Genomic DNA, 27,093 nt, shown 5'->3' on the forward strand with positions numbered 1-27,093 from the left:
AAAATTTACAGAATAAAAGAACGTGGATGTTGGATTGCTTGGAAGCATTGTCACAAGGACAGACCACCAGATTAGTAGACCAGTCATTTGTGGTGGGAAATGTTAGTAGACGGTAAAAACAATCAGTCCTCATCCTTGTTAGCAGAATTCTCGTATAGGTTGAGAGAGTCGGGGAAAGATAAGAGTGAATGCCTGCATTATGAAGTAAGAGGTTGTGATGAGCAATCGATGATTTATTGCCTTCAAAATAGGAGCGCCTGCTAGTCTACCGTGAAGATAAAGAATGAAAAGGCTCCTCAATATAAAGCCCCATTTCAGTAACAGAAAGTAGCAGCTTTGACCACTAAATAAGCCACAGATGGTAAGAACCCTTTTACTGAACAGGAGTTAGGTGGTGACTCTCCTCGACAGAGGAGTAGAAGTCGCTTCAGTACACCAGAATCTCTAGGAGTTTCTTGCAGCGAATGCAACTGAGACATTAGTTACAGTTGAAACCACAGATACATGCCTGGCCCCTCCCGACAAATTATATCACTTAAATATTCAAATTGAAGGTGACGCTAAACACGCCATTAAATCAATATTGTGGGACGACTTAACTACGTCTTATGACATCCTCTTGTCGGAGGTCAATGGGCCACCAACCAGTTATTATTATAAAGTTTATTTCAGAAAATTGGTTCCTTAAAACTTGCAGACAGTAAAACAATCATTAAGTATAATTTTTCAAATTTGTTAGGACCACTTAAATCACTTAAAGTCAATGTAAATCAATTCTCGTGAAACAGCCTGGAGTAACAAACACATTTATATACAAAAGAAGCAGCCAGTGCAAACTGATTTGTCCTGGTCTAGAATTTAAAACATTTAGTTTTCCTTATCATCCCAAACACGAATAAAAACTTTCTTAGGGCAAAAACCGTGTAAATGGATGTGTTGCCCTTCAAGATGTGGTATGGCTTATAGGTCCATTGTCGACATTTGCTAAGTTAGAATGAGCTTCGCTGCCATGAGGCCACTTTTGCCAATGACACTGCAAGCATATATTTCGCAAGACTTTCACATGAGAACTGTCTACCTTGCACGTTGTTTGCTGTGCTCTGAGGATTAGTCTGCACACAATGTTCAAGGTTAAACAACAATGCCCCTTGTTATTCTGTTCTGGTCAGTCCCTTGCACCTAGACATAACATGCTACACACAGCTGCGCTCCTGGAAATAGTGTACTTTAATATTGGAAGCGCAACACGTTTAGACACACTTGGAGAGAAGAGCTGTGCTTGTCCTGCAATATGAACATTGCATCTAGGCCTTGAGGTATGGGGGTCTGCTGACAAAGCCCAGTGGTCTTCTTTTTTAATATGGCACGGGGAGGGTGGTTAGGTCGTTCAGTCCTTTTCCACAGTTTTTAATAACATGATATCCCCTTTTGTTTTCTATGGTATTGTAACAATGCTGACTAAATTGTGTTTATGGATTTTGCTGCTAGTATTGGCTTGTGTACTGCATCGTAGAGCACGTTAGTTGAAATAAATATTTTAAACTATACTGTGTCTCTGATTACTTGCATTGAGGACAGGTATGAGTGAGTGAGCGAAAGAGTATTTCCAAGATAGAGTGACGTGTTCTGGGTTGTCTAATCATTGGTAGCTTCACTGGAGCTGGAGAACGAATGAGACACTGTAGCTCGTTGGTTTGGAATTTTGAGTACTGATGTGGTAGGTTGGTACACCACCTATTCACTGAGGTCCTGTTTCCCTGTGCATAATTCTGTATATATGCAGAATCACCTCAACAAAGATTCTCATTGCTTCCTGGCATCTCTGAAAGCCATAATACTTGCATATACGTGTATCCATTTCCCTCTAGGGTTTGCATAGGCTGGACATAAAAACAGCACATGGTGTGTACTTTCATATGCAGCTAATGAACATAAAGTGCATACATGTAAGTAAGCAACACTCCTGTTGGTACTCCATAGTGCCGTGAATGACCCCAGCTCTAATGTGTCATAGCAACATTTTAAATATAAAGGACCTCATTTATAAGGCCCCTTGCAGCACCGTAATGTCACTTTTTTGACGTTCCAGTGATGCAATGTACCCTGGTATATGTATGAGCCACTGGAAACCACTTTACATGGCTTTTTATGGCTTTGTAAATATGTGCACTGCGTGAAAGGGGCATTCCATAGGTGTTGCTGAGGGTGTTTCCACGGAACACCCATGGAATCTGACACATTTCCAAATTTACAAGGGGTGGCATTAGGGAGGCGGAACGAGGAAAAAATGTTTCGCCTGTATTGATGATTTTGTGCAGAAAGGCGTCCCTTCCTGCAGAAAATTATTCAGCCCCACAAGGTAGGCACCCTTGCACCATGGTGCAAGGGTGCCTGCTTTTGCTCACAGCAATCCATTGTGCGCCAGCACTGGGGAAAAAACAGGAATGCACCGTATCTTATAGATACAGCACATTTCTGCCCTTTTCTTTTGAAAAAGGGCAGCGCAGCAAGATTCCTTGCAGTGCTGCCCTACGTCAAAACCTCATTAATGAAGCCAAAAGTTTTTGCTAACTTCTGGAGTGGGAAATCATGAAAAGATTCATGAGAGTGATGGTACTTAGTAGACACGAAATGATCTGTTAGCCTACCAAGAGAGGGACTACAAAAAAGACGAGTGTAGATGTCCTCCAAGTAACAATTTGTAGCTGCACCTTGGAAGCAGCCAAAGCAAGGCAGGTTCTAACCAGAATGATCCAAGGTCCAGTTTTATAAACCACTGGTGAGGGATTTGTCAAGGGCTAACAGTTCCTCGCCTGCCATTCGGTATGGCCTCAACTCTTCCATGGTCCAATGCCTCACCCAATATAGGAGTGGCCTTAGTCTAGCTACTTCTTCCACTCTTTTTAAGTTGGCATCAATAAACACCTGTATTATGGGAGTGGTCGTCGGGTATCTAGTTGGAAGGCCAGGCTCGTGAGATCACCTCCTGAGACAGAAGCAGTCAGCATTAGGCCGGTGCGGCTTGTCTCGGAGGGGGCTCAACTCACGTGCATTCCTGCTATGGGCCACTCCATGCTCACCTGGGTCCCTAGGCTCTTCCTACCAGCCCAGGGCCCTGGGTGGAACGGGGAGGCTCAAGGGGGAGCATGGGGACCACTAGCATCCCCAGGACTCATTCCCTGCCAACCTGTCTGCATACTCTGCTAGGCGGGCAAACAAAGGGGCCTCATTCCACTGCGTGGGTAGAGTCTGGCCATTTGCAGACTGAGGAGGCTGCCAGGGCTGTGTGCGGCCTGGGCTGAGGAGACCCCCTCGCATGGCCCAGCTGGACCCGCACTTGGCCACCAGATCCGGCCTAGAGATGTCCACCACGTTGAAGGAAAAACAAGCACTGACAAAAGCCCCGATATACTCAGTAGTCTGGAGCAGGTAAAGTAACTAGACCCACAAGACTACAGGATTCAATATTTCCCTGGCTGAATAACATAAAATGCCATCAATCAAGACCAGCATCTGAGCCCGCTGAGTTATGGCAAATTTGCGACTGGATCGCTGAACGGTCACTAAAATATACTACACACAGTCTTGGGGGACTTCAATGTCCACATGAACAATGATCTATGTATGTATGTATGTATCTATAAACCGTTTTGTAACGCGCTCCATTACTTGAGAGTATCCTGGCGCGATTGGGAGGAGGCAGAGGAAGGACATACAAGAGGATCAGCTTAGGTTACACTCCTGAACATATGGGTTTTCAGGTTTTTCTTAAATTTAGCAACAGATTGCATGGAGCGCAGATGAAAAGGGAGAGCGTTCCATGCACGAGCAGCGACTACAGCTATCGACTGACCACCTAGTCTAGCTCGCTTGAAGCGGGGGAGAGACATTTTAAACAGAGTAGCTGATCTAAGAGCTCGGGTGGGGACATAGAAGGCAAATCTCTTCTTCAAATACACAGCGCCTTGATCGTGGGTTGCTCTAAACGAGAGCACCAAGGATTTAAACAGGATGCGCTGTGATACAGGCAGCCAGTGAAGAGTACGCAAATCAGAGCGCACACTCTTCCATCTCGGGACGTTAAATATGAGACGGACAGCAGCATTCTGAATGATTTGCAGGCGTTTAACCAAATATGCTGGAATGCCACTAAACAGGGCATTCGCATAGTCCAGCTTTGCCAGTATGAGAGCCCGAGCAACAGTCTCCTTTGCTTCCCTAGGGAGCAGTGGGAAGAATTTACGAAGCATTCTCAGCGTGGCAAAGCAAGTCCCCGATAGCTTCTTTATATGATCCTCAAATCTTAGATCCTCCCCAAACCAAATGCCAAGATTTCTCGCGGGCCACCCATTTCTTTGGGGCTGGGAATGTTCGGGGGCCACAGCGTATTCCTGAACGGGGGGGAAGGAACCATAAAAGAGCACCTCAGATTTGTCCTCATTGCATTTCAACTGGGCTAAAGTTAACCAGCGAAAGACTGAGGACAAACACAAATGTACTGCTGTAGTATCCAGCTTGTCGTCTGACCAGGTGAACAGCAGCTGAGTATCGTCGGCATACCCTATAATCTTAGCCCCATACTGTTCCGCTAAGTAAACCCAGGGGGTGATGTAAATGTTGAACAGTAGGGGACTAAGAGTAGATCCCTGTGGGACCCCCGTGAGGAGTGGTTTAGGCTCCGAGGCATGGGGTGGCATCCAGACCTGCTGTGTCCTGTCCGATAAAAATGAGGACAACCAGGCCAGGGCACCTCCACCGATGCCAATAGCAGACAGCCTGGTGAGGAGGAGCTCGTAGGGAACAGTATCGAATGCGGCAGAGAGGTCCAATAAAATCGGGACCGCTCTGCCGCCTCCGTCCAAACATTCCTGAATCGACTCCGTCATCTCCACCAGCGCCGTCTCAGTGCTATAGGCCGCCCTGAAACCTGATTGAGCTGGGTGAAGAGCATTGGAGGTTTCCACAAAACTTTCCAGTTGATGAAAGACCACTTTCTCACAGATTTTTGCCAGTGCTGGCAGAAGGGATATGGGATGATAGTTCCCAAGGACCGTAGCATCTAGTCCCGGTTTTTTCAGAAGCGGCAGAAGTTTAGCTCGTTTCCAGCTAAGAGGAACCTCACCTGAAGCTAGGGAGAGATTCACTATCTGAGTGACCTCACTACAGACAATTTCCGCCACCTCCGAAAGCACCCGAGCTGGGCACGGGTCAGCGGGAGAGCCTGATTTGAGAGACTGGAGGAGAGGCAGTACATCACACTCCGCAACCAGCGAAAAGTTCATAATCTGTTGCGCATTGCACGGGCATTGTGCAAAACAAGAACCAGCTGCTGAACAGTGCGTGGGCAGCGCAGAGAGTAGGTCCTGTTGAATCCAAGTTATTTTGCTGATGAAAAAAGTAGACAGATCCTCGCACCATTGCGCGGAGGAAGGGAGAATAGCAGCCTCAGCAACAGGGGATACAAAACTTTTAACAATGGAGAAAATCTCTCTACTATTATTTTCTGCTTTAGCAATACGCCCTGCGTAGTAATTCCCTTTAGCTACCTTAATGGCGGTATAGTAACCTTTTTGGGCTGTACGCAGGACGGACTTAGACTCTGAACTATACCCACATCTCCATGCTCGCTCCAGCTTTTTACAACCTAGTTTCAACTCCCTCAGCTCAGGGGAGAACCAGGGTTGGGAGGGAGTGCGTTGGAGTCTAGACACGGTAGTGCATTTAGTGGATACATTAGCCACCTGCAGCACCCACTCATCGAAACCGCTAACCGCTTCATCCATTACAGCAGTGAGCTTCGGACGGGCTCTAGATAGAGCCTTGCTGAACAAGGGCAAGTTGACCTTTTGGGTGTGGCTCGTGGGGGGTGTGGGAGCAGCTCGACGTACCTCCACCACCTCCCATGCGAACCTGACCAGGTCATGATCCGACCACGTTACTTTTTCTACGCTCAGTCTTAATGGGAAAAGTAGAGCAGACCAGGTCAAGAAGGTGACCTCCAACATGAGTCGGAGAGGTCACCCATTGCTTAAGCTGTGCAAGGTCGAGGACTTCCCCCAGCCGACGGGCTTCAGGAGAGTCAGGGGCATCAACATGAATATTTAGGTCGGCGACCAAAAGAAATTTTGGAAAACTTAAGGCCCGCGGCACTATATATTCCTCTATAGAATCAATAAAGTGACTAGCCTGGCCCGGGGGCCTGTAAATGAGAGACCCCCCTAGGGTGAAGTGAGGGGAGATAATAAGGGAAAAGTGGAGAACCTCGCCCTCAGCACCCGCAGCGGGTTGCTCAGAGGCGAAGCGCCACCCCTCCTTAAAAATAACGGCTAATCCGCCCCCTCTGCCTAAAGGCCTGTCTACCCTGGCAATCTTAAAACCTCTAGGGACAGCGAGTTCCACACTCGGGGCGGACGAGCTGGTCATCCACGTCTCCGTTATGAAAAGCGCCTCCAGCTGGCCGTCCACCAGTAATTCAAAAATATCGGCGGCATGTTTCACAACGGATCTGGCATTAATCAGCCCAGCCCTAATGATCGCACCACCGGTATCACCGATTAAACGCTGGGGTAATGATGGCCGGGGAAAAAACCACAACTGGGGCACTTTACCATGGCACAATCCAGACCCGCGCGCAGGCAAGTCCTCCTTCTAACGGGCAGAGCAAGACTCAGGAGGTCATGGCGAGGGTACCTGATCTTATCTGAGCTGACCCAACCCGAAGGTAGTCGGGCAGAGTGGCTGGCCCTGGGCCCGTCCGGGGCACGGATGGGCACAGACGGGCCCTCCTTTGGCGCTCCTTCGGCGCGCAGACGGCGCGCCCGCTGCGCGTGACCGCTGCGCGTTCGAAGAGACATCGCTATTTGAGGCCCAAGCCCCTCCCCGAGCTGGACCGCTAACTCCAGACCAGCCGGGGTCCGGAACTCACCAAAGATGGCGCCCGACCTGGCCCTCCACAGCAATCGGCACTGGTAAGCCGCGGTGGAACGGGGCATAGGGAGACCGGTAGGCAGCACGCAGGGAATATAAAAGGTACAATTTAAAATACAACACACAACACAATTCTCAAATCAATTCGGTTTAAAAATGATGTATTAAAAATTATCAGTGAAAACAATGCAGCGCGGAGCAAGTTAGCAAAAGAGAAATTCTCGCAGTCTGCTCGCCTTTCCCAAACAAACTCTCAAGGTGCTGCCACCACCCTGATTATTCGCGCAGGCCCGCAACTTCTGATCCTATTTGAGGCCCAAGCCCCTCCCCGAGCTCAAACGCTAACTCCAGACCAGCCGGGGTCCGGGACTCACCAAAGATGGCGCCCGACCTGGCCCTCCACAGCAATCGGCACTGGTAAGCCGCGGTGAAATGCCCCATGGCCACCCAACTAGCGGAGACATTGATAGGATTGTACCTTAAACAACTGGTCCACAAGCCCACAGAAGTGGCTGGCCAAACTCTGGATCTCATTTTTACCTCTATCCCCACCCTAACAACTGAAGATCCAATTCCCCTTAGATTGTCAGACCACAGTCTTATTCCTTTCTATCGAACCATCTCCACGAACCACACGCTAGGAAATCCGAACACAAAGTTAGACAAAATTGGAGGAAAGTTACCCCTGAAACACAAGGCCTGGTATTAACAAACACCCCCCTGTTACCTAGCAGAGACACAAACATCGACACCGCAACCTTCAACCACTGGGTCACTTCGGCCCTAGACCAAATAGCTCCCATGAAAATAATGACACAGGCTGGGAACAAACCCTCTGCTCCTTGGTTCATACCAGAACTTCAATCAGAAAAAATCTGCTGCAAGAAACTTGAGCGGGTCTGGCACCAAGCCTACGACCCTGAAGCAAAAAATATACACAGATAGGCAATAAATTAAAACGCAATACTAGTAAGGACCACATTGCCAATCAAATAAAATCCGCTGACAACTCCATTAAGGAAGTTTTTCAAATTATTCAAGGCTTCCTTAAACCAGAGACAATGAAAAGCAATATAATCCCCTCTTTCACACTCTGTGAGGATCTCTCGGTCTTTCTCCAGGAGAAGATCCAAGACATCTATGCAGCATTTCCTGAGATGGAACCATCTAACACACCACTGTCTCTCCCCACCCCGACAAAAACATGGTCTGAATTTAGCCCTCTTGACCTGGATTCGTCCCTTAAGCAGTTGGAAAAAACTAAATCTGGGTCCCCACTTGACCCATGCCCTGCCAGGTTTTTCAAAATATTAACACCACTGCTCAAACCTGCCCTAAACCAGCTCTGGAACACCTCACTGGAAACTGGCATTTATCCATCTATTTGGAAAATTGCTGTTGTTCAACTGATCCTCAAGAAGGAGAATACAGATCGTGCAATACTGAACAATTTTAGAGCTATCTCCCTTCAGTGAGCACCTGCTAAGATTCTCGAAAAAGAAGTGCAGAAACAATTAAATCCAATAATCCAATCCAATAAACGACTTCATGACTCTCAGTCTGGATTCAGAGCAGGATACAGCACTGAGACAGCACTACTCGAAGTAGCAAAATCTGTCCGGGAGACAATGGATATGGGGAACTGTGCAATGCTGGTGCTATTGGACCTGTAGGCGGCATTCAACACAGTGTCTCATAAGATCCTCTTAAACAGGCTTCGGCAGTTGGGAGTGATGGGGACTACCTTAGCTTGGTTCAGCTCCTTCCTAGAAGGCCGCTCCCAGAGAATTCAGTGCATGCTTACTCTTCCAACTCTCGCCCTTTGATTTGTGGAGTGCCTCAGGGTTCAGCCCTCAGCCCGACCCTTTTTAAGGTCTATCTCGCCCCGCTAGTAAGTAAGGCAACATGGTGTCGATGTTATCTCATAAGCTAATGACACGCAGCTTGTGTTTTCTTTCCAAGATCGCTCTGAGGTCGCATTTTCAAACTTTAGGCAGTGTCTTATGGACATATCAGCATGGATGACAGCTAACTGCCTAAAGTTGAATACAGATTAAATGGAGGCGCTATTCTTCAATTAGCCCTCCCCCATTACCCGACCTCAGGTGGCCCGCAGAGCTCAACCTCCCTCCCCTCCCAGTCTCGTCTGCTAGGAATCTGGGTTTCAAACTGGATACCACATTGTCATGCAAGACCCAGATAGGCCATGTTTCCTTGTCCTGCTTTGGAAGACGAAGGCCCTATGGGGAGTCCTTCACTTCCTGCCAATGGACAGCAGGAAAACAATAGTCCATGCGGTGATTACGTCGCAGCTTGACTGACTACGCAAACAGTCTGTACTTGGGTCTGCCAGCATACCTGTTCAGGAGAGAGCAAACTGTGCAGAATGCTGCAGCCAGGCTTATTAGAAACATCCGGCTAAGGCATCACATCTTCCCTCATTTGCGTAGTCTCCACTAGCTACCCGTCAAAAGAGAACTGAATTTAAGGCACTAACTCTTGCATACAGAGCACTTAACGGGATTGGCCCGCAATACCTGAAGAAGATACTTCGAAAATACCGTCATTCAAGGAACCTAAGATCAAACCTCCGTGAGCACCTTGTCACCCCCCGTTTTTCTAAGTCCAGAATAGAAGGACGGTCCTTTTCCGTCAAAACCGCGACTTTGTGGAACTCCATACCTGATCACATCCGAAAAGCCAAATCGGAATCTGTCTTACGGAAGGCTTTGAAGACCGCGCTCGTCAGCCTCCCTTAGCACACTGTGGCTCGACAACGCTAACTTGCCCCCACCTTCCTCTGTCTCCGCTAGCGCCGGGACACATCCGTTGTGGGTAGCTGAGCGCTTTATTAGCTTAAATACATACATACAATCACTTTCTGGAAAAATCTGAAAAACAGAAAAAGCTGGAGAAGAGTAATCATTGGCAAAGAACGCAAACAGCCTGTAAATATCTGGAAACTGGTTTACAAACTATCTTTTAAGCCAGGAGACAGGAACCTACCAAATTAAAATGTCGTGACATAAGTATTTCACGCCAACACCTGCCTCCCTGAGAACACTAGCGAAAGGGAAGCCATGCAGCATTGTTACATCGCACAAACTATCCACAGGTGAAGCAAAAAGTAGATGATGGCCACAGTCAGGAACAAAACTCACACTACAGTGAGAAGCTGGTTAATGGATCATCCCAATGCATCATCCATTTGCTTCATGGACAGTGGACCTGACCAACCTTTGAATCTGGTGACCCTGGAGGATGAGACAGGGCAAGGAAAACTTGAAGTCTTAGAAATACCATTGACACTGGTCTCCCTGAAAGGCATCATGCAAAACACAGAAGGGATAAGCAAGGAAGACACTCAGGCTGGAGGCAATGGCTCTTACGGTGCCATGTCCCCATCACAATCCCCTTCAGCAATGAAGCCTTACATCCTTACTCAAAGCTCGCCTGCTCTTTGAGTTTCTACAAACAGGGGACCTGTTGTGTCTCCAGGATTCCTGGCTACTGTCAGCAATGATAATACCAGGATTCAAGGAATTTGAACACCAGCAAAAAAGTATAATTTGTTTTGATGATAAAACTGTCTGCCTAGGGAGAGGGAACCCCTGTTTAAAAATGGGCAACCTATATGCGAGTGCGGAATATGGCCGCCTTAGGATGCAACAGTTGTTAGTGGATGTAGTTCCACCTAGCTCAGCTCTGCAACCTGCTCCACACTACACTTGGAAGACCAACATGGGTATCAATGGAGAGCAAGCTACTGGGCAAAATTGTGTGATGTTGAAATATTATATATTCAATGGACAAAAACACGATTATCATTTGGTCATATGGACCACGCAACACACTTGGTGGAGAGCACCCCCCACTGAATGGTACAAAGCGTTGCACTGAGGCGCTCCACTGTGGGGTAACAGCCTATTTTGGATAGATGTACAAGAGCCCACATGGGCAGGTTTTAACAAAGGGATAACCAACATAGACCAAGTACTCTTAGAAGGCAAGTTAATGGATGTTATATGCCTGTGAACAGTAAGCGCATGATGCTTCAAAACATCACCTTCTAGCGTGTAAAGCCTTTTCTAGTTGTTTAATTATGAATAGCAAATATTTTCCAACATTTTTCAATAGACATTTTGTATAATAAAGTGATGCTAACTAGTAGGTCTTTTCTGCTACGTTATGTGCATTTGAATGGAAGAGACTTCTATGGGTCCAGAGTCATCAGGGTGACACATATTAGTGATATAAGTTCAAATGACCTTAGCTCTTGCGGGAAACAGCTTTTACAACGAAGCCGTTTCCACGAAATCTTTAACCACGCATGCAGTACAACGCATGCGTGGTTACAACTAATGCCTTTACCACGCATGCCTTTACTATGATGTTTGTAGTAAAGGCATATGTGGTAAAAGTAAAAAAAAAAAAAGAGGGGGCTTGGGGGGGTCTCCCCCCCAAATAAAACAACTCACCATAAGTCACGTCGGCATCAGAGTCGATTAAGAGAAATCGGTAAAAAAATGCCGTTTTTTTTAACGACGTATGACGTCACCACGCAAATAGTCGGTGCGTGCTAAACGAATTCCGTTGTAACGCATGCGTGGTAAAGGCATGCGTTGCAACGGAATTCGTTGTATCATCATATATTCAGCTCTTGCTACCAATAACTATTTCTAGGTACTAAAAGGAGACTGAGGGAGGTAGGACTTCTTCTGGAAGCAGGGGGACAAGCACTTGAAGGAACATGATAGGGCTTCTTAGCACCTATTGCTATCCTAGGCATCATTGATTCTTGACATTTACTACTAATGCAGTGGCACACCGTCACATCCTTACCTCCAATATTAACTTGAGATGTCTGACACCATGTTGCGGTTTGGGGGCAGTTTGCTGAACCTTGGCAGTTGAAGTAATTCTGCTCATTGGTGCATACATAACAGCGTAAAGGATAAACTGTAAAAGATAAATAAATAAAAAGGATTAGAGATAGATCCTGCAAAGCCACTGGCAGCTTGTGTGAATACAATGTCAGACCCATGAGAGAAATTTCCAGATATGCTCAAAGTCCACACCATTTTCTCTGAGAGGATGAGCACTGCTTGTATGACACTGGCTCTCCTGGGCACCACCACAACTTTGATTGCATTTAGAACCAATCACTTCAGCTATATCAGCCACAATAATCACATGTTTTGTTGCAATAACCTATTATTTCTTGAGATATTTAGCAGTAGATACTAAAACATCCCTCATTTGAGGAATTATTTAGGGGCATATTTATAAATACAGAGGCCACTTCCTCTGTGTATCATCCCATTGTGGCCAGGAGGATGGTTCATAAGAAATGAAGTAAGTAATCAGAAGAGACAGCACAAAATGAGAATTAACTGTACGCAATTTAGACATTGTCACCTTGTTGTTCCGTTTTCTATGTTGGTGGATGTACAAACACATTTAGGGCTTGTTGGGTCAGAGTGGAATTACAGTATGGAATTCTGCTCTGCCCATTCACAAGTGGGATGGTTTTCCAACACTTGGATTTTCTTGATGAGGGAGGCACTTAACCAGATTTTACCAGCTATAAAACTGTGTATAAAGTTGCTTGAGGGCTTGACTACAACAGCAGCCAAATCTCTGCCCCTTCCCTTCTCTCACTACCACCTCCTTCTCCATCCAGCCCCCCTCTGCTCACACTTACTATCAACCCATGGCTGGGTCGGAGCTGGTGAGTGTGAGTGTTACACATTCTGGGACAGGAAACCAATCAGAATGCCACCAAATAAAAGCAGTAATGCAGTTATTCCCAATTCTGGGGTAATTTGCTTGTAACTGCACAGTACTAATTGTTACCCCATGTTAATGAGAGTTTTGTGTGCAGAGTTTGCATCCCGCTAGTCAAGTGCAACTCGTAATATGGCCCCTGAAAGAAAACAGGTCTTGGGCATAGGAAGAAATAAAATATCAGTATTGGATTTGCAGGTCACATTGCAATTCTGAAGTTGAATACATAGATCTAACACAAATCAGATAGTATTATCGACCTCCCCACATTACTTGCAGTAATATGATCCATCTGCACTAAATAGTGTGCCACACTTCTTCATGGCAGTCAGGTAGATGGATGCAAAGATTGAAAGAGTTTTCAAGATCCCTTCTCCTCCTGCCCAGGCCCACTCACATGTCTTCTGTCCTTGAGACTTGAAGTACAGACTCCTATACTCAGCCCAAGGCATCCACCTTCCCTTTGGGCTGCCTGCACATCCCACAGGAGAGTGGTCTCCTACCTGTCTTACTCAAAGAGTCCTCAGAGATGAGTGGATGCTTCCCAGGACAGCAGTATGCGAGTACTAGCATGCCGAAAGTAAGGAATGGGGCGAGGAAGAGTGACGGCTATTTTGCAACTGCGCGTTGGTTTCCTTACCATAATGTCACATGCAACAGATGATGATAAATGTCCATACATCACCAACACAGTGCAAATAAGTATAATTTAGGGCTGACCCAGAGAAGTGCTTTCAAAACACAATAGTCAACATTCTTCATCCAATGAAGCAACCACCTGTGAAGTAAGACAGGAGGATTATCATCGCAATGAGCGAACAATCTTAAACCACTTCAGTAATTCTTGCTCACTGATAGGGTCCAAAGTGAACATCAGACCCATGATCTGAACTGACATGTATTGGTACAAACTAACATCCGATTAGCTTTTATTGCCTTAACCACAGGATGTCTGGCATATAAGTCTTAACATACAATGTTCAATGGATTATCTATTGTTAGACCTGGCTTTTTTAGCGGGTTTACCCCCAGGCTTTTTGGTTTTTGGCCTGCTGTTGTAGACCTTGGTTTTCTTGGTTTTAGGACTCTGGGCACTTTACCACGGCTAATCAGTGCTAAAGTGCATATGTTCTCCATGTAAATGATGTTATGGATTGGCTTATTTGATTTACTACTAAGTCCCTAGTACAGTGCACCATGGGTGCCCAGGGCCTGCCAGTGGTCCTGCAGCACTGATTTTACCACCCTCAGAAGTAGCCTTGGAAAGGTATCTCAGACCTGCCACTGCAGTGTGTGAGCGCAGTTGAGACTGCCATATCAACCTAACAAGTGCCCCCCCTTGCCAGGACCAAAATTTCCCTTTTCTTACATGAAAGGATCTCCTCAGGTAGGCCCAACTTATCCCAATGGGTAGGGTGCATTGTATGAGACAGGCAGGTCATGTACTGGTGTGTGTGACATGTTGTGATAGTGAAATGCAGTGTAATTTGTTTTTCACAATTTAAATGCTCCCATAGGATAGAATAGGAGATACTTTGTAACATCTTACAAGTATAACTCCCCATTGAGACAAGGTAGAGAAATGGAGTTTAGTATGACTGAATTCAGAATGTAAAAATGCATCTTTTAGTAAAGAGGATTTTTATATTGTGTTTCAACATGTTGTGTGTCATAGCAAACGGGAATGTCCCCGGGTGGACACCCTGGCACATTGCAAGACCCGGCCCTGGGCGGTGACAGTCCCCAGGGCCATCAAGCGCTCCAGGAGGTGGCAGTACGGCCCCCTCCCTCTATTTTCAAACCCCCTGGGTGGTGGTGGTCCGCGGGGCTGCTTGAGGGCTATGTGCCCTCCTGCACCTAATTTACATAGCCCTGAGGAGGTGGCAGTATGATTATACAATTCCCCCAGGCACCTGGCCCACCTGGGGGCTCATTTAAATGAAGTGGGGGAGTCAACGCTTAATTAACAAACAAAAAAATGTTTGCCCGGATTCACGCACCCAGTGCGCATTCGGCCATTTAAAAAAAAGAAAAATGGAGAGGTCCTTGTGGGACCCCCTGAGCAGGTCTAGGGGGTCAAGGTGTTTTTACCCTGCCCCCTTTTCTTCATTTTTCACTTTCTTTTACTGTTATCTTGTGACTCGGTTCTACTGAATCCCAAGATGGCTGCCAAAACTTCCTGGATTGGAGTGTTGCAGCCAATTAGAATGTAGCTCTAGCCTGGAGGGTTTGCGAACCCACAACACCCCTAGATATCAATATTTTAATTTTTGGATTTTTACCAGCAACTACTGAACTGATTTGCACCATTTTACAAAAGGTCGCTTTATGAACCAAGAACTACCTTTTTGCCAATGTTGGTGTAGATCCATTCAGCAGTTCAGGCTGTAGCCTTGGCTAAACTTTCCTATGAAAATTATCATGAATAAAACACTTTTTGGGACCCCCCTTTTTACTCAGCCCCCGCATTGATGAATCACCCACAAACTTTCAGAATAGGAGTTGACCTGGATAGACCTTTTTTTGGGAGAATTTCGCGAAGATTCGAAAAGTGTTGGAAAGCGGAGGGGTAAAAATTACTATTCCCACCCAGATTAGTGCAACAGTAGGGAAAGCGTTGGATGACGGAAGATGGAAATTTACTATTCCCACTACAGTGAGTGCAAAAGTAGGGAAAGTGTTGGTTAGTGGAGGAATAAAATTTACTATTCCAACTCCAGTCAGTGCAAGAGTATGGAAAGGGTTGGATAGCGGCGGAATAAACATTTATATTTCCACTCCAGTGAGTGTAACAGTAGGGAAAGTGTTGGATAGCGGAGGGATAGCATTTAATATTCCCACTCCAGTCAGTGCAACAGAAGGTAAACTGCTGGATAGTGGAGGGGTATAAATTACTATTCCCACTCCAATGAGTGCAACAGTAGGGAAAATGTTCACTAGTGAAGTGGTAAATATTACTATTCCCACTCCGGCAAGTGCAACAGTAGGGAAAGTGTTGAATAGCAGAGGGGTTACATTTATTATTACCACTCCAGCAAGTGCAACAGTAAGAACAGTGTTAGTTAGCGGAGGGATAACATTTACTATTCGCACTCCAGTCATTCCAAAATCAAAAACAAACAAAATAGCATCAACAAAATAACAATATTTTTTTATATATAATAGATCTATATAAATATGTTAAAAATTAAAATATATTTAATATTAAAAATGAAAAGTAAAAACATAGTATAATGTTAAATACATAGCACAAATACCTACCAATATTATATTACATTAAAAATCAATTCAAACCAATAAATATTTGTATTTAGAAATTATTTATTAAACATTATTATTATATAGATGTATTCTATTTCCTTCCTACCTGTAACACCACACAACACGCAACCCACATAAAAAACATTATTTCCCTAATTAACAAATTTAATTATCAATTAAACAAAAAAAAATTAAGACACATAATATGTAATTAAATTCCTACCCTTTACACCTATAATCCCTAAAACCAACACCTAAAATTAAACTAAACAAAAATTCATCACACCATTAAAAAAAAATTACATTAAATAACTAATAGCTATCTAACAACTAAGGACCGGATTCTGATGCAGTTGGAAATGGTTTAGACTGTCGGTTGGAGCTGTTCCGACCTATTTAGATTCCTTTCTGTCTGACCGATTTTGATAGGGTTGTCAGAAGGAAATGCGAATCGGTTTTCCAGCCCGTCAGCCATTTGGAAAACCTGTAGTAATCCTTTGGCCTGATCTTTCCGGCTGAGGGATTACAATGGCAGCTTCCACTGCCTTTCTGTGCTGGCTTTTTTGGCACGGAAAGGAATTGGTAATCTGTCTTGGGGGCCTCCAGCAGGGCCACCTGGAGTGCAAGGCCGGCGGCCTAGGGGGCACCATAGCGTGCCCCCCCTGTTGATTGTGGCACCTGGTGGCAGGTACCTTGATGTGCTTGCCACCGGGTGCAGGGATGAACTGCACCTCTGTTCTTTATAATGAGAGCATGTATTCCATTCGGAAGGCATGCTCCCATTGTAAAGAATAGGATTTGCATCCTACTTCCTGGACTGGAACCAATGACAGGAGGTCTTTCGGTTCCAGTTCCAAACCGAAGTCGGAGAGTCCATCCATCATCGGTATCGGGCCCTAATTATAAAGTATTTAAAATTAATTCACTCCCCACCCATCACCCCTATAAACCCAAAAGCAACACACAAAAAAATAATTAGGAATTACCCTAATGATCAATTAATTGATGAATTTTAATTATTAATTAATTAAAAATAAATTACTTCCCACTCTTCACCCCTAAAAACCCAACCTAAAATGTACCCTAAAAAAATTCAAATACATTAACATTATAAAATCTCAATTAAATTAATATTAATAAATAAAACATGTTCATCAATTTCTTATAATTAAATTACTTCACATATTATTTCCCTATAAACCCACAACCCACTACGGAACTAAAAAACCTAACTTTTTATCAAAATAAAATTAATAACTTCTAAAAATGTGCCATATATATTAAAAAACATAAACAATGCTTGTACAAAAGAAATACATCACATACATTTAAAATATATACTAAAATACATAACACTAATAAAAAAATTCGATATTTTATACAACTACATTTTTGCATCCGATATTAATGACTTCTATATTTTTAAAATCATTATTTCTTACCTTAAAATCGACATTCTTGATCTCGATATTCTTGCTGTCGATATTTCTGTGTCACGATATTTGAAAATCAATATTAGTGTCAGTCGACATTTCAAAGTTGATATTTTGAGTAAATACCACCCTGAATGATTAATGATTAATGATTACAATATGCTGTGCTAGAAGCCAGGGTTTGTGTTTGTTACTCTAGAAGTGCTGTGAAAATGATGATAGGAATAATAGCAACACTTATCTAGCACACAGTACCATTTATCTGGTCTCTATGCCCTGATAACGATATTAATACCCATCATACTTATGTAGCCTACAATTCCATTTTTGTATGTTTATTCTTGTCAAACTGTGTCTGGAATCACATTTCTGTGCCACCGCCTTAACTGTTCACTAGCTTCTTTTCTTGTTAATCACAGAGCCCTGTTTGTGCCTGGCTGCTGGTGGTTAGTTCCTTCATCCGGAGGTTTTAAACCAAATATATCTTGTCCCCAGCATCAATTAACACACCAGCGTGGGGCAGATGTCAAAGTGGGGGATCTGAGGGGTATGTCTTGTCCATATTTTAAAAACAATTGACAAACAGTCCCCCTTCTTTTTCTAAAAAGACAACTGTCCTGGGACTGTTAGAGAGAGAAGGCATCTCCAACCAACAAGAAATGTTTGCAGCAGCCGTTTAACGTATGCTATTCCCCGTACTCCCACCAAACCTACCCCCACCCGCCCCATCCACAGCTTAGTCATCCATGTACTCCCCCCTCATTGCCGCCCTTCATAATTACCTACCAAGACATCACAAAGCACTTCTTTCCTGCTGGGACTGGAATTGGAATAGTACATTAACCTTGTTCATAACATTAGCCTGGAAGGAAGAGCTTTTTATTGGAATATCTAAATTGTTAATGAAAAAAGTAACCTGGTGATTATTACAATATGTAGACAGCATAAGAGCAGGCAGAGTTTATTGTAGCTATTTTTATCGCCTCAGTTAAGGCAGAGAGCACTGTTAGCTGTGTTGCCCTGGTTTAACGTTTGCCTGCGTCATAATACTGAGTATTTTATTTCCCCCCCCCTGACATCTTGTACTCATATGGAGAAGGAAATCTGTTTGTCAACTCTCAAAGCAAGGCGGCAAATGCAAATCCCAGAAGCAAACTGTAGTAATCTGGACAACACAGGTGATGATGAAGCCAATGTAGGTTTATTCCAGTAGTAGATAAACATGTACAAATCATCTCCAACAGGTAAATCAGCAGTTCTATGTATCCCTCAACAGTCCCACCGGGAGTAGCCTGCTAGCTGCTCAGCCCCATCCATCCATCCGTCAGTCTGCTCCAGTCATCCAAGCATTCAACTTCATGGCCCACACACCAACATTCCACTAAGAACATTCACACAGGCTGAGCAGCCAGGGAAAAGTTAACATAAGAGACATATAGTAATAAGAGAATACTACATATCTCTTCACTTATAAATGAAAGACGAAACTGAACATCTAGAAACTATAGACCTAAAAATACAAGATAAGACAAATAAAAAGAACGTCTTAAAGCTACAAGCATAAATGTATAATACAAATAGAATAGCAAACATCTTAAGACTGTAGACGCAACAGTAAAAGATAAGTAGCACAGTCAGTAGCCCAGGGATGATATAAATAACATCACGAGAGGGATAGCGACTAAGCAATATAAAAAGAGAAGGGAAAAAGGTAAATTTATAAAATACGAAATACCCATCTCCCCCTCTTAATAAAGGTCATTAATAGATGACAAAATGTATATAATCCCATGTAGGGAAACTCCATGTAGAAGTGTGGAAAGAGGGACTGTCTACCCAAATTCCTGACCCCAACCTAAACAGGGGACAACGTATATGAAAATGTGGACAAAAGGGACTAGAACCCAATGTCCTGCCCCCAAAATAAATAGGAGACAAGATGTAAATAAATGTGGACAAGAGGGACTTTAACCCAATGTCCTGCCCCTACAAACTAAAAGGGCCAACTAGTGATCATAAAAAAATCACACTGTGTAATAAAAACACAAGACGTCTTGAGAACATAGGGACTTTCACCCTATGCCCTGCCCCGCTATCATCTAAGGGATAACCTGTACAAAGAAATGAGAGAGCTCTCCAATAGGAGGAGGCCAACAGTGTAAAACCAACAAGAAAACATTGTGTGGCGCAATGCATCTCATGCACGCAGGGACCCACCCCTGCAACCAGTAAAAAAAAACACCCTCACGTAAGGGTAAAAATGTAATATAGAGCGTAAAGATGGACATAAAAACCCAAAAGTTACCCTGACGTAGGGCCAACCCTCATGTAAGGGTACACTCACCCTGTGTAAGGGTTCATCCCTGTGTAGGGGTAAAAATGTAAATATGAAATAAAGTGGGAACAAACCCTCATGTAAGGGAAGAAAATCAGTTCCACAACAATAAATTGTCAATAATGCAGGCTATGTGTAGTATGGCATAAGAAAACAATTGCTGTGGAGCACACCCACTATAACATGTTCAAAAAGAAGACATAAAAGTTCCAAATTAACCTGAAAATATACTGAAAACACCTGCAATACTCAATATGTAAAACTGTAATACTGTAATGATATTTTGACTTAAACGTTGCATACTGATACGAAAATGTGAAAATTAGACACTAGATGGCAGCACTCGAGAAGAAAAGTACTCCGATGACCTTTCCAACTATGTTTTGCTAATACTAGGAAGACAAGTCTTGAAGTGGCAGTTTCCAAATCAACAAAGCTAAGTATCTTTTGTAGAATGAGACACAGACCTTCCTTTCTTGTTTCTTGTCACGACGTCCGTTTAGAGCTCTTTCCTTTAAAATGAGACATATTGAAAGAAATGGCAGTTAAGAAACACCACAGGCCCCAAGTCTCAGCGTAGACTTATAAATAAAACCAAAATCGATCTTACCAGCCACCCCTCGCTGTGGCATTGGATGCAAGAGTTCACCGTTGTCTGGAGATTGCCAGTGAAAGCACGCAACAAGCCCAGAATTACACATGGCGATAATTACCAATGTGAGAGACGGCCACAGCATGTTGTCAAATTCTGTGCAGAACCCACCAATATTCATTCAAAGGTGAAATTAATCATACATTTAAATTAATCGCACCAGACACCCCTCGTTGTGGTACTGAATGTGAGAGATCGTAACATCCACAGCAAACTGTCCAATTCTGTAAAGGACCCATTGGAAAGTTGAGTGCTCCTGTAGTAAACGCTTGAAAGCCACTGCACCAATGTAGCACATCCTTTCAGCATATACAGATAGAGAAGTACATTTAAAACTGTTTGCGCACATTCATGGGTAACTCTGTGAAAGTTCCAGAATATAGAAACGGTTGTTCCAGTGCCTTCCAGTCTCACACATAAGCAAAGTCAAACTGCCTTTCCCTTGTTAAAATGTAAAAGGTAGTCACACTCTGCGCAGCAATCTTGACGTAAAAGAAAAGGCTTACTGTGTATAAAAGCACTCTCTGCGCAGCACCCATTCTGTGACATGTTGCAGTAGTTTCTTTAGACGGTGAACAGCATGCTTGTCTGGTAGTTGTCTGATGTGAAGGACAGCACGCTTGTGTGAGGGCCGTCCAATGTGATGGACACCGGTGGGACTGCAAAGCGCGCTGTCTTTGTGGTTGTTTCTTTTGAAGCTCAGTTTCTCAATAGTAAGGTACCTGTGAGGCTTCTTGAATGTCATTTCTGTAACACCGTGTTCCTTCTGCTTTCACCAGTTGTCCGTTACATGGGGTATCTGGTCTCCAGCATATTGTAGAAGGCATGATGAGGTATCTCAGGCCAAATGTACCTTCTGTTTTTTTGCGTAGATACGTCTCCAACTTGTCGCCAAAAATAAGTGTAGTAATCAGGACAACACAGGTGATGATGAAGCCAATGTAGGTTTATTCCAGTAGTAGATAAACATGTACAAATCATCACCAACAGGTAAATCAGCAGTCCTTTGTATCCCTCAACAGTCCCACCGGGAGCAGCCTGCTAGGGATGTATGACGTTACAACGCATACTTTTACTCCGCATACCATTACGACGCGGTATTTACAACGCATACCGTTACAACGCATAGCGCTTTGGGGTGCTGGATAGTGGTAAGTATAATTTACTATTCTAACTCCAGTCCCCGTGGACCCTAGGGAAGGTGTTGGATAGTAAATTAAACTTACCTCTTATCCTAGAGCGCCCCCCAGAGCTATGCGTTGTAATGGTATGCGTTGTAATGCCTGCGTTGTAGTGGTAGTGCGTTGTAAAAAATGCGTTGTAACAGGTGCATACTGCCTGCTAGCTGCTCAGCCCCATCCATCCATCCGTCAGTCTGCTCCAGTCAACCAAGCATTCCAATCATGGCCCACACACCAACATTCCACTAAGAACATTCACACAGGCTGAGCAGCCAGGGACAAGTTAACATAAGAGACATATAGTAATAAGAGAATACTACACAAACCTCACCATGGTGGCAGGAGACTACACAATATACTGAGACTGCTTCTTTTTCTATCTAAACACACACCTATGCCTCCTCTCTTCCCTACAGCAACACATTCTCGGAAAGTATGTCATGGTGTGATACTGTGTTTAACAAGTCACGCATAAGTTACATACCTGAACTGTGACCGACACTCCTTCCATGGGAAGATAGCTCAGTGAGATATGCCTTTCCTGTCGAGCAGGGTATATATGTGTGTGAGTAATCTGCAAGCTGCACACTTAGTCATTTATCCTTCTGAAGTAGATCCACTGAAAAGTAACACCTGGTATTTACAGTGATTTAAAGTGGCAAGGCCTACAGTTAGCAAGCACCATAAAAACAACTATATGAAGTGATTGTCTAGGCGCAGATGTTATTCACTTATTTGCTTCAGAGTCAGACGGCTCCCTTGCTGAAATCCAGATCCTGTATTACATCTGACTTTCAGCAGTGCCATTGGAGGATGTGGGCGGAGCCAAGGGAGTGTGGGTGTGGCCTCTGAAAAACATTTGAGCACCTGGACTTAATATTATACAAATTAAGCACTGCCAGAATCATGTCCACAGTGACAGAATACCGTGCATTCCAAATGCAGAAAGGCAGAGAACTCATCACTAAAGTTAAATATGGCTTGTTAACTGCAGATTAAAAAACTGATTGGTCTTCTTCCGTTGTGAGCGAGAACAGAAGGAAAACGCAACGAAAATGACGATCAGAAACTTGGAGTTAAGGAGAGAGCTCTAGAAATGGATGATTGGGGATGTGTCAAAATAACAGGCAAACCAAGAAGGGGCACAGTAGGTTTAGGAAACTCCTGCAGGTTACAAAGATCGTTTCAAGTTCTGCTAAATTTAGAGATGGCAAGGCGAGGCATTTCAGTAGATTCACCACATGCAATCAAGTATAAGACAGGAGAGAGTAGAGAGAACTGGAGAGTACTGGCTGTGGCATGAATGGAGTTCCATCCAGAAATATTAAATGCGGAGGAAATGAGGTAAGTAGGTAAGGAGGTGCACCCATGTGGGGAATGCTTTACAACTTGAGGACATGAACACATATGGAAGATCTGTTGTCAGCCGAGAAGATCAAAGACCATTTATGCTTAATTGTCATAGTCAATTCTTTTTCTATTCCCTGGTCATTTTTTTTATTGTTCAGGATGTTATTGTTGTACTTGTGAAACTTTAAGATCAGTGTTATATTTTTTATTATTGTTATTACTCTTCCAATTATGATGCATTATTATTATCTGTATGCTGGGAGTGGGGGGGGGAGGTTGTTGCATCCTTGGCTCCTGCTATTATTTCAAGCTTGTGCCTGGAGTGTATCCTGGGTGATGGATGGACTATCTGGGAGCACTGGAAGACAAGGGTCCCAACCACATTGTGACCACCATCACTACAGTGTTGCTTTGAAACCTAAGATTCTATATTGTGAAAAGAGATTAAGACCATCCATTTTCATAATGAAAACCATGGTTTATTCTAGTGGTTTATTTTGGATTCACTCCATTTTCATAGAGAATATACTGGTTAAAAATGACAACACACTACTGCATAATGTCAAGACACTCACTCTAAAAACGGTTCTATTGTCACTGCTTGAATATTGAATTTTCTGCTGCATTTCGCCTACCCTATTTTTCATCTTATCAGAAATAATTAAAGATTATTAGTGTTCACTCAGTTTTTAACAGTAACGTATGCATCTTATTTAAAGACTAGGTTCAACATTTGTCTTCTCGGTGAATCACAGAGATCCTTTTTTTGTTTTCCTAATTGTTACTTTACTCCACCTATTTTCACTGCTTTGTTTGCGTAGTGTCTTGGGTAGGAAAGAATACTAACCTCTCTCCCATCCCTACTCCATTTCCTTCTGTTTCTCTGTTTTTTCCCTTGAATCTCTTGTCCACCTCTTGATAAATATGCAGTAATCTGATAACTCGCCATTTCTCCTCTGTTTACTACATGGGAAATGGGAAACATGCATGTTACTATGAATGACATGTAAAGGGCGATATGAAGCATGAGACAAAACAAATGTGCCTTTTGATTACATTAGTAGTAGAAAGAGGGCAGCATTCTTTGTTCTGATTTTGTTTATAGAGAAAAAGTGCGATCTAGGACTGAGATTTATGATTCTAAATTCTCTCACACATGTGGAATAATTTATGCATATGTTATGCCTATTTTGCTTTGGTTCCACCAATCATTTACTCCACTTTAACGTGTTGCATATTTGTATCTTCCTACACCTATTATAGGAAAGTCAACACATTCTCAACCTGATTTTCCCTGTATTTGCCTGGTAAATGTTTACCCTGGAGTCCTGAGCCTGGTGAAGCTTTGGTGTCTGGATACAGGTGTGGCTTGAGGGTGATGCCCACCTTATGCCACTAGAGATAAAAGGTGGAGAATGAAACTCCTTCTCTTATAAAAGGTGGTATACCCCCTATATTAAACTAAGCGAATAGAAAGAACCTTGGCTGGAATGTTTCCCATGGGGAAGAAAAACTGTAACCCAAGGACTTGGACAGAGCAACAAATGAAACAGCTCGAGGGTAGGGAAGTGCTTGTGATTTTCCAGCAGGAGTCATTCAGAGTGACCACATAATATCAAGAGGGCTAGAGGAGATTTAAAGACCCAAAGGAGCTGACTCCCCAAGTAATTATATTAACTACAAAAGAAGCTCCTGGGTCTGCTGAAGAAAAAAGGAAGAAGGACAAGAGACCTAGGGCCCGATTCACAGAGCTAACTTAAGACAAAATCCCAACCTTACTAGTTTTGGTATTCACAGAAGACATTTAGTAGTAGTAAAGTTAGGATTTTGTCTTTCTTAAGTCTGTCCTAAGTATGTCAAGTCTGTCTTAAGTCTGTCTTAAGTCTGTCAAGTTTGTCTTAAGTCTGTCTTAAGTCTGTCCTAGACTGTCAAGTCTGTCTTAAGTCTGTCTTAAGTCTGTCCTAAGACTGCCTTAAGTCTGTCTTAAGTCAAACTTAAGACAAAATCCTAACTTTACTACTACTAAAGGCCTTCTGTGAATATCAAAAGTAGTAGGACAGACTTAAGACAGACTTAAGACAGACTTAAGACAAATTTAAGACAAACTTAAGACAAACTTAAGACAGAGTTAAGACAGACTTAAGACAAAATCCTAACTTTACTACTACTAAATGCCTTCTTTGAATACCAAAAAAAAGTTTAGTATTTTCTCTTAAGTTAGTTCTGTGAATCGGGCCCCTAGTACTTGTATAGTATATTTTTTAAAGGACGGTTTCCCTCATCACCAAAGGTGGCAAGCTTTATCATTGGGTTATCTCCTCACATCGTGATCCTAGTCACGGTGAGGGCTACAACACCCTCTCTGATTGTTTTTTTTTCTTCTATTTTTCTTCTAATTGTCATGATTTTAAGTAATCAAACAATAAACAATACTCTAGCCTTAAGAGTAAGTCAGGGAAATGCAGCCTTACTCACACAGGCTTGATCAATACTGCTTTGCTTTGCTCATTGCTTACCAGTGTCAAATAGAAAAGCTGCAGCCAGGAACATGACAATAAAAGTCTTCATTTCTTCAGGATGGATTTTCACCAGAGACAAAGAGATAGGCGGGTGCTGATATGTCTGTGTGTGCACATGGTAAGTGGTGCTTTTATAGACAAGCACTAAAAGAGCTGGGGCATCCATCTTCAAGACATTTTGCAGATACCAAAGTCCCTCCACCCACACAAATAGCCCTAAGATGTTTTGTCAAAAATTCTAGGCATCCATTGTGAGGCCCCTCTGCAAATTTTTTCTATGTTTCCAAAACAAGCATTTGAAGAAGGAATTTGTTTCTTGAAAAAAAAGTTTTAGCCAAAATATCATATTTTTTTTCTGTTTGGGATGGTCAGCTTTTTTGTGCTGTTCCCCAATAGAATAAAAAGTAAATTAGAACAATCAGTTGGGCAGTGTGCGGTGTAGTGTTGCTTATCTGTCCCAACTTTGTCAGGCCGTCGGTGTAGGATTTCTTTAGGGGTCACACCATCAATGAAAGAATGACTGGCTGCCCCACTCTAAACAGAGCGGGTGGACCGTCAGTTTGACTATCGGGGCACTCTGTCACATACACAGTACACCAAACTCTAAGTAGAACCTAAATTTTCAAACTTCATGATTCAGAAAGCTGTTAAAACTGAAATAGTTATTTCCTAGTAAGACCCTTAAAGGCTGGAACTTTCATATTCAGAAAAGAGCAAAGCCTACAACAGTGTCTCCAGATGGGCCTCCCAAGACTGGAGCTTCAGAAACAGAAAACAGCAGATATTATTATTAGTATTATTATTATTATTATTATTATTATTACATTGTGGCATAAACTGTCCAAAAGCATTTAGGTCACCCTTTTGTAAATGATGGATCACTTAGTGAAGTATGCATTGTATTTTTATTATGCGGCTTAAGTTCATGGTATTTACATTCCTGCTCAGGACTCCGCTTCACTCAAGATAACACATTCTCCCAAACCATATTTTATGATTCTGTATCTACATTGTTGGCAGAGATACACTGCCTGTCAGAATCTGAAAATTGTCTGACTCTTTTGAATAGACTAAAGATGTTACATTGGTACAGAAGCGCCTGACGTCTTATGCTGGAAGGAACTTGGTCATTGTTAGGTCTTGCCTAGACAGTCCAAGTGCTGTGTCCTTAAGACCTTTTGGGGCATATGTAGGTAATTCACATTTTGCAATTCTTAAATAGCGATTTTTAAGGACTCGCTATTTGAGAATTGCAAAATGGAATGTAGGTAAAAATTCACAATTCTTTAGCGAATCTCAAATATTCCTTATTTGCAATTAGCAAATTGCGAATCGCAATTAAGGAATGAGTGTCCCATTCATTCCTATGGGCCAAGAGGCCCATAGGAATGAATGGGGATACATTCTCAAATTGCGATTTTCTATGAGAAAATCGCAATTTGAGAATCGCAATTCCAAGGGTGCCAGGGTGTGCAAAGGACACCTGTTGCACCCCTGGAATGTGCCTGTAAGTACATGTGGCGCACATACGGCATGTCTGTGCGCCACATGGCACTTTGAATAAAAAAAAAAAATCATTTTTGAAAGGAAATCGCAAAATACCATCTACTTGGAGTAGGTGGTATTTTGCGATTCCATAAGCCCAAAT

At 43.3% G+C, this 27,093-nt stretch overlaps 1 long non-coding RNA gene across 1 annotated transcript in view; it reads right to left on the reverse strand.

The window, feature by feature from the left end:
- Positions 1 to 25,578, reverse strand: part of LOC147718168 (uncharacterized) — a 50,284-nt gene extending 24,706 nt beyond the window's left edge. Inside the window, exons 1-2 of the long non-coding RNA XR_015295559.1 lie at positions 25,443 to 25,578; positions 11,770 to 11,886 (exon numbers count right to left, since the gene is read on the reverse strand). This is a non-coding gene — a long non-coding RNA (uncharacterized LOC147718168). The remainder of the gene's footprint in view (positions 1 to 11,769; positions 11,887 to 25,442) is intronic.
- Positions 25,579 to 27,093: the final 1,515 nt, after the last annotated feature.

Source organism: Lissotriton vulgaris, chromosome 4_2 (assembly GCF_964263255.1).
Source record: "Lissotriton vulgaris chromosome 4_2, aLisVul1.2, whole genome shotgun sequence".
NCBI classification, from domain to species: domain Eukaryota; kingdom Metazoa; phylum Chordata; class Amphibia; order Caudata; family Salamandridae; genus Lissotriton; species Lissotriton vulgaris.